Raw genomic sequence first — 12,810 nt, 5'->3', positions numbered from 1 at the left:
ACTGGGCCCCAGATCCCTGATATCAGCACACCCTGAATGAACAGCAGTGCCACTCCAGTGACTCCCTCCCTGGGCAAGGGTAGTGGCTGCACAACACAAGCTACAGAGCCACAGGGGCCTGGGTACAATTGCTGCCTCCAATCACTCCCTCCTTCATCCTCTCTTCAGGTATTACTGAGGGCCTACTGTGTGCCAGACACCAGGCTAGGCCCCAAGATACCATGGTGAACAGCACAGATGAACACTGCTCTCCCAGGGCTCACATTACAAAGGGGGCCACGTATTGGCTGTGTGGCTCCTGATGCCTGACTCAATCTCTCTGAACCTGGATTTCCTCATCTGCCAACCAGGTAGCAGCATGGCAACCACCTTGCAAGGTGTCTGTAGGGAACCCAAGAAAGGGAACTCAAGGTGGAGATGCGAACCTGCAAATGGGGTTCTCTCTGCCACACACCCCTCCACAGGCACCGTCTCTGCATGTGGCCATGTCCCGCTGGGCATGTCTGCAGGGCAGTGGCAACAAAGGGTGCCCCTGCCACATGAGGCCATGGTGGAACGCCCACGGCCAATCTCCACAAGAGACCCCAAAAAGCACAAGTAGGTGCCTCTGCCCTCGCTGGAAGAGGGCCATGCAGAGTCGACAATGTTTTTTTTTTTTTTTTTTTTTGAGACAGGGTCTTGTTCTCTCACCCAGGCTGGAGTGCAGTGGCATAATCATGGCTCACCGCAGCCTAGACCTCCCAGGCTCAAGTTGTCCCGTCTTGGCCTCCCCAAGTGCTAAGACTACAGGCACACACCACGACACCTGGTTAATTTTTGTATTTTTTTGTAGAGATGGGGTCTCACTACGTTGCCTAGGCTGGTCTCAAACTCCTGGGCTCAAGCAGCCCTCCCACCTTGGCCTCCCAAAGTGCTGGGATTACAGGGATGAGCCACCATGCCCTGCTATAGTCGACAGTTTTGTACATCACAGGGTCCTTGGGATCCGCACACAGTAGGTACTTTGCACACAGTAAGTAGTCAGTAAAAGCTGTCAGGCAGATGGGAAGGGAGAGGGAGGGGCCACATCTGCCCTTGGCTGCCATGTTCTTCCTGTCCCTGAAGGGGGAAGGTCTTACCCCTGCATGAGGGCACCTGTTCTTGGTCAGTCCCACTGTTCCCCAGACCCAGCCTTGACAAGGTGAGACAGGCACTGCCCTCGTGGCTTGGAGGATGCCCAAAGAGCTATGATTCCAGACTCAGGCTCCTGTCCCACCTACACGATCTGCCTCTAGTCACGCCAGCTGCCTGTGGGTGTTGGCATGAGCCATTCCCTCTGCCCTGTCTGCTTCCAGTTGCACATAAGAGAAGCTTCTTCTGAGCTCCCAATTGAATTTGACCTTCAGCACACTGGTCACACATTATCACTTGACAGGATGCTTTTATTAGTGACTATCTCTCCACCAGACTGAGTTCCATGAGTCATTCCCTGCTTCATCTCCAGCTCCTAGCATACAGCAGGAGCTCAATGAATGCCTCTTGAATGAATGAACATATACATGCAAGAGATCAGTTGGATTTGCAAACTCTTGCTCTCCCAGCAGATGCGTGGCAACCAGCGTGAACCAACCTCCCCCGCCCCCTGGGCCACCCTACCTTCCGCACAGTCCTGTATGTCAGAGTCTTGAAGCCCAACTGCAGGGCCAAACCCTGGCAGAAGCCTTCCTCAGAACAGCTGCACCCACTCCAGGTCCCTCACTGTCCAGTCAACGGCTGGGAACCCCCCTCATTGGGCCCCTTCCACCAGTCCTCTCGTAAGAACAATGGCATTTACTGAGCGTCTGCTACACATCAGACATTTTTCTTTCTCTTTTTAGAGACAGGGTCTCACTCTGTCTTCCAGGCTGGAGTGCAGTGGCACAATCATAGCTCACTGCTGCCTCGAACTCCTGGGCTCAAGAGATCCTCCTGCCTCAGCCTCCAGAGTAGCTGCAACTACAGGCTCATGGCACCATGCCAAGATCATATCAGGCATTTTTCTAACTACTTTTACAAAATATTACCTCTCCCAAGGTTCCTAACAGCCCTGGGAGGTAGGTCCAACAAGTACTTCCATTTTACAGGTGGGGAAACTGAAACAGAGCGGCCCCATAGCTAATGATTATAGCGACCCCCACACAGAAGGGACCCCCAAAATGTCTGATCAGTGCCTAAATGCACACAAGAAGGGCTCACTTCCCAATGAATGCTTATTGGATGAATGAGGGAGTCCCAGAGGAGAGAATATAAAGGTCTCATTCAGCTCCAGCTGGAGTCAGGAGTCGGCAGTAGCTCTGTCCAGGTCCCAAACCCACCAATGATCAGGAAAACAGTCACAGAGCAAAAGGAAGAAAACAAAAATGAGAGGCTGGGCTCAGTGGCTCACACCTATAATCTCAATACCTTGGGAGGCCAAGGCGGGAGGATTGCTTGAGCCCCGGAGTTCGAGACCAAGCGGGGCAACATGATGAAACCCTATGTTTACTAAGGCCGGGCGCGGTGGCTCACGCTTGTAATCCTAGCACTTTGGGAGGCCGAGGCAGGCGGATCACGAGGTCAGGAGATCGAGACCAGGGTGAAACCTCGTCTCTACTAAAAATACAAAAAATTAGCCGGGCGTGGTGGCGGGCGCCTGTAGTCCCAGCTACTTGGAGAGGCTGAGGCAGGAGAATGGCGTGAACCCAGGAGGCGGAGCTTGCAGTGAGCCGAGATCGTGCCACTGCACTCCAGCCTGGGTGACAGAGCGAGACTCCGTCTCGAAAAAAAAAAAAAAAAAAAAAAAGAAACCCTATGTCTACTATAAATACAAAAAAATTAGCCTGGCATAGTGGCTGGGCCTGTAGTCCCAGCTACTCAGGAGGCTGAGGTGGGAAGACTGCTTGAGCCCAGGAAGTCGAGGCTGCAGTGAGCTGTGATCATACCATTGCACTCCAGCCTGAGTGACAGAAGCAGACCATATCTCTATAAGAAAAAAAGAACTGATGTCTGCAGTGTGCTTGGCACGGGGCTCATAAGTGGCTGCTATTTTCCTACTATCACTGTTAGAAAAGAGCTCCAGCCTCGGAGTCAGGCTCGCCTGCCATGGGAAGCCACAGGGGGGCCTGCCTCATGGGCTGGGCTCAGGGCGTCACGGGGAGCTGGAACAAAAGACCTTCTCAGGGGAGAGGCGGCTGCTCAGGCTGCTCCGGGCAGGAAGTTGCCAGCCCAGAGCAGTCAGCTGTAGCCCAAGCTATGGAAGGGACTGCGCCAGGGAGGTTTTTTGGCCAGGAGGGCAGCCAGGCCACAGGAAGGTGGACCCCTCCCTGGCCTTGGCCCAGGCAGTGGTGTTTATTGAGTGCTTACTACGTGCCAGGCGCAGAGAAAAAGCAATTGATCAGATGGTGACAACCCTGGGATCAGGGGTTGACAAGCTGTGGACAGGAAGCAATGATGATCACGCCAGGGGGACCTGGAGCCCTCAGGCTTCAACTGTAGGGTATGAGTTGGGGGCAGGGTGTCTTTGGGACACTTCTATCCCAGCGCAGAGCTTCGGGGGAGCCTGGCCAGCCAGAGAAATAAACCACCTTCCCCACAGAGGGGCCCTAGCACTCAGGAGACCCTCCTCACCTACTCAGGCTTCCTTCTGGGGCAGGAAGCTCCCAGCTATGGGGGTCTCCAGAGTTTCCCCAAATCCTGCAGGCAGGTGAGGGGCAGGATGATGTGCAGAAGGAAGATCTCAGCCTGGTACATCCTGGTCCCTCACCCCCAAGTCCCTCCCTGCAGCAAATACATGGAGGCAACTAGCTGCACGCCCACCAGCTGGGGCTGGGGGTGTCTGCATCTCAGGACCCCAAGCTCAGAACACAACCGGGTCTACCAGAGGGCTATTGAGGGCCTCGAAGCAGCAGCGGTGCCCGGTGCTCCCCAAGAAGCACAGCCAGCCCCAGGCACCCTGGAGCCACCAAGTCGGTGAGAAATCGCAGGACCTTGAATCGCTGGGAACCTGGCTGAGCTGTGGGGTCCCCTTAATCCATGCTCCCCCAGATCAGGGCTTCTCAGCCTCTCCTCTATCTAATCACCCTGGATAATTGTATAATTCGGGAGGCTAAAATTTTCCTTTTAATGATCAGGCCCACATGCAGACAAAGCCTTTATCCATGGTAGGAATTCCCCCTGCCGAGGCTTGGGGAGGATTTTTTTTTTTTTTTCTTTGAGACAGGTCTGACTGTCACCCAGGCTGGAGTGTAGTGGCATGATCACAGCTCACTGCAACCACGACCTTGTGGGTTTAAGCAATCCTTCCAAGTATCTGGGACCACAGCCATGTGCCACCATACCCAGCTTTTTTTTTTTTTTGTAGAGATAGGGTCTCACTATGTTGCCCAGGCTGGTTTCAAACTCCTGGGCTCAAGTGATCCTCCCACCTTGACCTTCCAAAGTGCTGGGATTACAAGTGTGAACCACTGCTCCCAGCCTGGGGAAGATTTCTTAAAGTGTGGTAAATGAAGTTAAATTGGGCCAGTCCAGAGCCTCCACTCTCCCCTGCCCCAGCTCACAAACATAGGCAGGAAGTCTCACACCTTCAGAGGGGACACTTCCTCCAGGGAGGCCTCATGGTTGAATCTAGGCCACAAGGAACATTTCTATCTTCCTCATGCCTAGCACCAACTGTTCCAGGAGTCCAGACCCTATGGCCTAAGGAGGCCCAGAGAGTTGTGGGATTCTGACACACACTGCCTAGCAGGCGGCCTGCTGCCCTTTCACAGCATTCAAGTTGCCAGACGCAGAGATGCCCACGGGAAGCAGGGGGCGAAGGCAGGGGCCCTGGGGAGGCAGAGAGGTGGGTTCTACCCCAGGCCACGGGGCAGCCGGCGGGGCACTGATGCACCCTTGCTGGGGTCACCTTGTGCCCCGGGGACATTTATCAGGCCAGCACAGTCTGCCAGAACAGGAAATGTCCTCTGGCTTCCTGTGCCCACACCGCCAGCCTGACATCCCAGCCACCGCCCCAGCTAGGTTTCAGGAGGTAGGGAAAGCCAGGAACCATCTCCCTGCGGAGAGGCAGCACCGTCAGAATCCCGCATGCCCCCCACCCCAAGGCCGTGGCTTCTTCCTTTCACTGCCTCTGGGTTGAGAGCAGACAGGGGAGACCCTAGGAGGGCAGCCTCTGGGTGAACCTCCTCCCCACGTGCTATTTGGGGACATCAGGAGGGACATGCGTAAGCCCGCAATTACCTCGCCTCTCGCAGCATACGCTGCCCTCTCTGGGCCTCTCCTCCTTGAGATGACACCAGTGTGTGAGCTCTGAAAGGGCAGATCCCATGTCAGAGGTCCCCTTGTGTGTCCACCTCCCTGATTGATCACATTCCCAGTCTCCCAGCTGGGGCCCCCCACTGGGCACCTGTGAGTCAGCCCCTGTGAGGAGGGCATAGACTTCCTCCCTCCTGGCCTCCCTGGGGACACATGTCCTGGGCAGCAGCTGGCTCCCCACCGGCCAGCCGAGGGGCGGCCACATCCGGGTGGGCCCCCAGGGGCTCCAGGCCTGGCTCACAAGGAAGCCTGTGGCCTGGCCCTGCTGGCCGACCCCTGAGAGGGTGGCGTGGGAGGAAAAATCTTCTATCCAACTGCTCAGCTGCCGGGTTTCCGGCTGGGGCGGGGAGTAGGGGGGTACCAGGAGGACCTATTCCCCTGGGGAAGTGTCCTCTGCCCCTGCTGGGAGGAAGGATGGCTAGTGGTGGCCAGCAGAACCCTGGAGCCCTGATAGAGGGACACCGGTCACCCCGGCGGCAGGGCCCCATTGAGCAGATGTCCAATGGTGGCCTGGTCCTGCTGCCAGGCCTCAGGACCTGCTCAGTCTCCAAGGGATCTCAAGCCCTGGGAAGCTGGGGAGCTGGGGTGCAGGACTCTTGGGTCCAATAAGGCCTGACTCAGCAAGTGACCCTGGCTGAGTCACTTCCCCTGGGCAGCCTGCCCGCCTCAGTTTCCTCAGGAAGGGTGGGTAGTGAGGAATGGGGCCTTGCAGGGAATGAGCGGCTAGCACTGCACCTCTGGACTCGCCGAGGCAGGCGTCTCCGGTCTGCCAGACAGCAGCGGCTTCCTGCCCTGCCTCGTCAAAGATGCTGAACGCCTGTGGGCCCTTGGGGACCGTTTTCCCAGGAAACCTGGCAATTAGGTGCCAGCCCCTATTGGGCATGAACAGCAATGGCTTGCACTTATTGAGTGCCAATTGCATGCCGGGCACTGTGCATGCCTCCTCTTCTCAAAACCACCCTAACAGGGAGTTGGCAACCCCCCTATTTCATAGACAAAAAGACCTGTGGCTCAGAGAGGCTAAGGGACCAGCCCAAGATCACACAGCCAGAGCAAGTACAGCCAACACAGTTCCCGTCCTGACACTGTACTTCACACACCCACCCTGGGGAGGCTGGAACTCTTGGCTTCCATTGGGCAGGCGAGGTCCAGATCAGAGAAGCCAGGTAACCTGCCTAGGACTTCACACCTGGAAGCTGGCAGAGCCCAGATTCGGCTACAAAGTCCATACTGCTACCAGGGAGAAGTGGGAATTTAGCAGGAAAAGCCTCTCATTTTATTAATAGCAATAATATCTACTATTGTTAATTGAGTGCCAGGCTCAGCACTCAGTGCCTTATGTGCCGTGTCACAGCGAGTACACAGCTGTTAAAGCCTTTCACAGATGTTGTCTCAGTTGCCTCAGAGAGGTTAAGTGACCAACCCAAGGATTCCCAGCAATGGGAGACCCTCATGAACACCAGCCCTCAGAAGGGTGTGGGGTCATGTAAACTGGGTCCCAAAGGTGTTTTCAGCAAAAGGAGCTGTATTGGCCCAGACTGTGGGACAGCTCCCTACTATGTCCCTGAGACCCCTTCACTGACCCTCCCCCACCCTGGCTGGGGAGGGCACCCGGTCTCCCCTCACCAGAGACAGGGGGCACTGAGACTGGCAGCAAGGAGGTCCCTCCAAGTGCCTCTGGCTCTGCTCCACCCGGGATATGGAGAATGTCCAGGGGTGGCACAGCGGAACCCAGAAATCAAGGGCCCAGAAGTCCTGTGGGATCTGATTTGTACTCAAAAGTTCTATTTATCGGAGAAGGAGGATCAGGCCCAGGTTTGAGAGGCATGGGGGTGGGGGGGATGAGGAAAGAAAGCCAGCAGAGCTAACACCCACAACAAAAAAGATCATTCCAGCCCCAAGGCTACTTCTCCTCTTCCTCCTGACCAAGCCACTCTGGACACTGTGAATTCACTCATTCATGGTTTCCATGACCCTAAGAAGTAGGTACTATTAGCACACCCATTTCACAGATGAGGAAACTGAGGTGGGGCAGTTAAGCAAGGCCTCATAGCTAAGGAAGTGCCCAGATCTTCAAAATTCTGCTCCCAAAGACCCAGGAAATTCCAGTGCTATGTATGCAAGAGCTGCTCAAGGGAGACTACTGAAGGAACACCTCACAGCCAATAACAGTAACACCAATGAAGGCAATGATAAAATCACCACTACCACCACCACCACCTGCAACTGAACCGCTCTTTGCCAGGCAGCAGGTGCTCATTACACACTGGCTCATTAAATCTCCACTGCAAACCTGTTATTCCCCCAGTTTACACAGAGGGAAACTGAGGTTCACAACAGTCACTTGCCCACACCTTCAGCTGAACGGAGGCAGTAGGAGCAGCAAAGCACAGTCTCCAGGACCCTCCTCACTATCCTCCTCCACTTCCTGCTGAGCCCCTGCAGACCCTGAACCCCCAGCTGCTGATGCTCCGAGCCAGCCCCTTCCCAGCTGGCCGCTCTGTGGCCCACAGGGACTCACAGAAGTTCTAGGAATGCTCACCCTTTGGCTCAGAAGGATTTTCCCTCCCAGAGGGGGGTTGTGGGAAAAGGCTCAGGAAAAGTGCACTAAAAACCCTTCCAACTTCCCCCAGTAGGCCCTGGCTCTCAACCTCCGAGCCCAGCCTGCCCAGGTGGCCTCTGACGGCTCTCCCTCCACGAGGGCAGGTCGCGAGGAGCCTCCAGAGCTGTTTCCACTCAGGCAGCCAGATCAGTGATGGGAAACCCAGACACAACCTGCACCTGCATCCCTGGAGACCCACGGGCCCACTGCCCTGGCAGGGGCCCTGAGGCCTGGCTGCTGGCCGGTGTTAGGGAACTGTCATCTCCCCGGCAAGGGGCTGCGGGTCAGATCTCGGTCCCTCCTGCCACCAAAGCTGGCCCTGCCGACATTGCCTTGCCGAGGCCTCTGCTCTGAACCCCCCCACCAGATTTCACTTCCTCCCACTCAGCCCAGCCTGGCCGTGCCCCTCCCTGGAGGCCCCCAGCTGCAGGCAGTGACCTCCTCACCTACATCATTGTGGCTGGGAATGGGGAAGAGAAACAGGAGAATGAGGAAACTGAAGAAAAAAAGAAGCGGGACAGGCAGGCAGACCCTCCTCTCCAGTTCCTCAAATGCAGTCCCCCCTCCCTCAAAACAAAGCTCCCCTGACCGGAGGGAGGGAAGGGAGGGGAGGGAAGGGGATTTCTGCACCAGGCATCAGAGACCTCTGAAATACCCTCCCTATCGTGCGGATCTAGAAGACCAACACCCACTCCAGACGTTTTTTGGTAGGGGATTCCCAGGGAACCCCAGGCCAGAGGTGTGAGAGGATCAATACCAGAAACCTGTCTCTGGGGCGCCTAGCCCTGGTGAACCGCCCAATTCAGCAGCATGCGGGGGCCTGGCCCGGTCCACCTCGGCAGTGCAGGGACTGGGGAGAGGGGCTTCCTGAATCAGGGCGCTACCCTCTTAGCCACATGGCCGGGAATGGGGAGTGGGGAGGGGCCGGCGCATCCTCCCCCGCTGCCCCCACACCCAAGGGCTCATCTGTGCTCACAGCCTCAGTTTGACTACTTTCACTTTCAGGGTAGCAATGGGTGACCCCGACCGCTCCTCCCCAGGCACAAGTTGAGGGGAGGGCCGCCCCCAACCGGCGAGGCTGCTGTAGGGTGGGCTGGGGGCGTCAGAGATGCCCTCTCCCCATCCCACGGCCTCAGTTACCCCAACGCTCTCCCCAACACGTGTGTGGGTGGGGGTAGTGGCTGAGTGGGGGGTCGTAGGCGCTGGGAGCCGTCACCCCGGAACGCCTCCATCTGAGCTGCAGGGCAGTATTTTGGGCTGGGGATGACGCGCAAAGCCCGGGCAGAACTGGACACGGGGCCTCCCCTTTCCCCACGAAAGCCCTCCCGGCCCCGGAGGACGGGAGCGCGGGCAAACGCGGGCTCACCTGAGAGACAGGAGCTCTGGGCCCGGCCGGCCCATGGCGTCGCGCGCCCCCGGGCCCCCGAAATCCCGAGGGGGCGGGCGGGCCCCCGCCCTGGGCGCGTCCTCTCCCGCCCGCCGGCTCCTCGCTCGCGGCTCGCTCGAGCGGGGCTCAGGCAGGAAACCCGGGCTCGGAAAATGGCCAGCGCCTCATCATTTCCGCCGCCAGCGCTTGACAGTTGCGGGAGGATGCGCCCCCGGGCCGCCGCCGACGGGGAAACTTTGCAGCGGCCGCCGTCGCAACCGCGGGCCGCGACAGTCCGGGCGGGCAGCCGGGCGGAGGCGGTGGCCCAGGCCCATGCCGCCCCGCGCCGTTATGTAAAGAGGAACCGGCCGTGCGAGCGGAGCCGGGCGGGGGAGGGCGGCCGCGACAGGGGCGGGGCAGGGGCGGGGCCACCAGGAGCCACACCCCAGGCCGCGCGCGAGTCGGAGATTCGGAGGGAGGGGCGGGCCATGAGGGCGGAGCCCGGACTGGCCCCGCCCACCAATCCCGCTAGTCCGAGGCTGCCAGGGTCTGAGGGCTCTCCTGGCGCGGGTCCGGAAAAAGGCGAGGCCTTGCGAAGGCACGCCCACCACGTGCCCACCCTATTTCGCGTCCCACAGCCTGAAGATGGAAGGGAGGATCAGAGGGGCGGGGCGACCTTAGCCCCACCCACTCAAAGCCGGCAGGTCACCAGGTGCCACAGCGCCTGGAGGCGGGGCCAGATGAAGGGGCGGGGCCTAGGGCGGGCAGGTTCGAGGGGCCTGGCCTCCAGGGGGCGCGCCCCTGCTGACTCCCTTCTGCAGGGCCTTATCAGTGCCCGCAGGGCTGGGCCGTGCAATAGCGACCACGGCTTTCATCATCGCCCCAGGGAGGGAGCCTAGCCCTGCCCGGCCCTGACTATCTGCGATCATGCTGACCCGACACTCCACGGCCCCAGGCCCCCGATTTGGGTTCTGGCCCCAGCCCTCAGCTTTGCCTTTGCTACAGCCGGTACCCGTATAGCCCAGCCTCGCTCCGGCCGCCTGTCCTGTCCCCCAATTATAGGAGGGGTACATCTTTCTCCAGGAAGCCCTCTCCGACCGCTGGCTCCCGTGGCCTCTGCGCCCACCCCTCTGCCCGCCCCCGGGCTACTTACATTTTCTCCACGGCCTCATGGGAAGCTGAGACGGACAGTGGGGTTCCCCCTAGTCCGGAGTGGGGCATGCTCTCACCCAGCCTCTCCCCCAACATGTGGGAGGGCGGGGAGGGAGGAATGTACTCTTCTCCCCCTCCCCCAACAGGAAACAAGTTGCCCACGCCCCCAGCTTGGAGGGGCCACCTCAAGCCTTCCCAGGCAGCAAGTGTCTCCATTCCACTGCCTCCCCCTCTTCCTACCTGGGCAAATGACTTGACTTCTCCGTACCCCTCCACTTCCTTGCCTATGAAATGGAAATAATGTATACCCACTCTCCTGGCAGTGAGAATTAAGTGAGTTAATGCATTAAAGCAGTTAGCTCGAGGCTTGGCTCCAGGAAGCGCTCTGTGTTAAACAAACCGGCCCGAGTCCTGACCTTAGAGCTACAGGAAGGGGTTCCCCAGAAGGTGGGGATTTCCAGACTCCAAGTAGATGGGGGAAGGGAGCGATCTGCTACAGGATTCCTGGTGTCCAATGACCTTGAAGAAAAAGGCCACAAAAATCTGCTTTCCGCACATTTCCAAGCACTGTTCTAGGCGCTGGGAACACAGCAGTGAACAACACAGATATCCCTGCCTGCGTGGAGCTGATATTCTAGTGGGGGGACTAAGGCACGAATAAGTAAGTGGGATCAGTTATGACAATGACAAAACAGTTACAGGATGGAGAGCTGGAAGGGGATGTCTTAGATCCAGGGCTCAGGAAGGACACCTCTGAGGAACTAACATGTGAGCTTAGAACCCTCCACGACAAGAAGGATCCAGGTGCTATAACGTCTGAGGGAAGAGCATTCCAGGCCAAAGGAACAGCATATGCAGAGGTGCTGAGGTGGGAATACATGTGGTGCATTGGAAGAAAGTCATAAAGGCAGTGGTGACACCTATACTGGTAAGAGACCATGTTTCAAAGGTGGGCCCATCACATGGTGTCTTGAAGGTCTTGGTGGGGACTTTGGGAATTATTTTGAGGGCAGTAGGGTGCCATGGAGGGTTGTGAGGAGAAGGACCTGTGGAGTGTAGGATTCAAGCTGTTCACACAGCATCTGAGGATGTGAGAAGAGGGGTGGGGTGGGGGAATGTCAATGAAGTCTAAAGGCCGGGTACAGTGGCTCACACTGCAATCCCAGCACTTTGGGAGGCTGAGGCCAGTGGATCACCTGAGGTCAGGAATTTGAGACCAGCCTGGTCAACAGGGTGAAACTCTGTCTCTACTAAAAATACAAAAATTAGCCGGGCATGGTTGCACGCACCTGTAGTCCCAGCTACTGGGGAGGCAGAGGCAGGAGAATTGCTTGAACCTGGGAGGTGGAGGCTGCAGTGAGCCAAGATTGCATCGCTGCACTTGAGCCTGGGAGACAGAGGTAGACTCTGTCTCAAAAAAAAAAAAAAAAAAAAAAAAAAAAAAAAGAAGTCTGACCGGATCATCCCATATTGTTTGATCACTTTCTTATACCTGGGGACACTAAGGCCAAGAGAGAACAGTTACTTGTCTGTAGCCATGCAGCTGCCAGGCAGCACCCACAGAGCAGCCCGGTACCCAGCCAATGCCAAATGGCTGCTGAAATCTGCCAGCCACAAGCACTTTCCCTCTCACTGCCCAGACAGCAGCTCTGCTGACTTAAATTGGGACTTGTGGTTCTTCCCCTTTTTAATCACGGTTCAAACCTTCTCCCCTGCCAGATTTCTCGGAGGCCCAAACTGGTTTCCTTCCTCGCTTAGTCGCTTCTTGCCCACGTCCCCGCTGGAGTCCAGTTTTTTGTTTTGGTGCTCGCTGAGACCCCAAGACTTCTCACTTTTTGTGTTTATTTTCCCTTGGAAAGGCAAAGGGATTCCAACAAATAACCTTCCCATCACCATGCCCAGATTTGAGAGTGCTGCTGCCACGAGCACAGCGAGGTCATCGTCGCCACTGGGAGGCCGACAGCTCTTCCCACTCGGCAGGTCACTGGGACCTAAGGAGAGAAAGGGTTATTCAAATTCCCACGACTGATCCGTAGCTCCCGGGAACAAGCCAGGCCATCTTAGGGGAGCAGGTCCAACCGCCCTTCCTTCTTGCTGTGAAAAACACCAACACCTACTGCTGGCCAAGTTCCAGAAAGCCAGAGACTCACAGGATTAATAACAAACAATTACAGGCTGCGTGCAGTGGCTCATGCCTGTAATCCCAGCACTTTGGGAGGCCAAGGCAGGCGGATCACCCGAGGTCGGGAGTTCGAGACCAGCCTGACCAACATGGAGAAACCCTGTCTCTACTAAAAATACAAAATTAGCCAGGTGTGGTGCCGCATGCCTGTAATCCCAGCTACTCAGGAAGCTGAGGCAGGAGAATTGCTTGAACCCGGGA

General features: G+C 57.3%; 1 protein-coding gene across 1 annotated transcript in view; it reads right to left on the bottom strand.

Moving 5' to 3' along the window:
* SH2B3 (SH2B adaptor protein 3) overlaps positions 1-9,630 on the bottom strand; it is a 46,905-nt gene extending 37,275 nt beyond the window's left edge. Inside the window, exon 1 of the mRNA XM_030821409.1 lies at positions 9,276-9,630. The gene's annotated coding sequence lies outside the window, so the exon portion shown is untranslated. The remainder of the gene's footprint in view (positions 1-9,275) is intronic.
* Positions 9,631-12,810: the final 3,180 nt, after the last annotated feature.

Source organism: Nomascus leucogenys, chromosome 10 (assembly GCF_006542625.1).
Source record: "Nomascus leucogenys isolate Asia chromosome 10, Asia_NLE_v1, whole genome shotgun sequence".
Lineage (NCBI taxonomy): Eukaryota > Metazoa > Chordata > Mammalia > Primates > Hylobatidae > Nomascus > Nomascus leucogenys.
The sequence above is the reverse complement of the archived record's forward strand: the minus strand, read 5'-3'. Positions and strand labels throughout refer to the sequence as shown.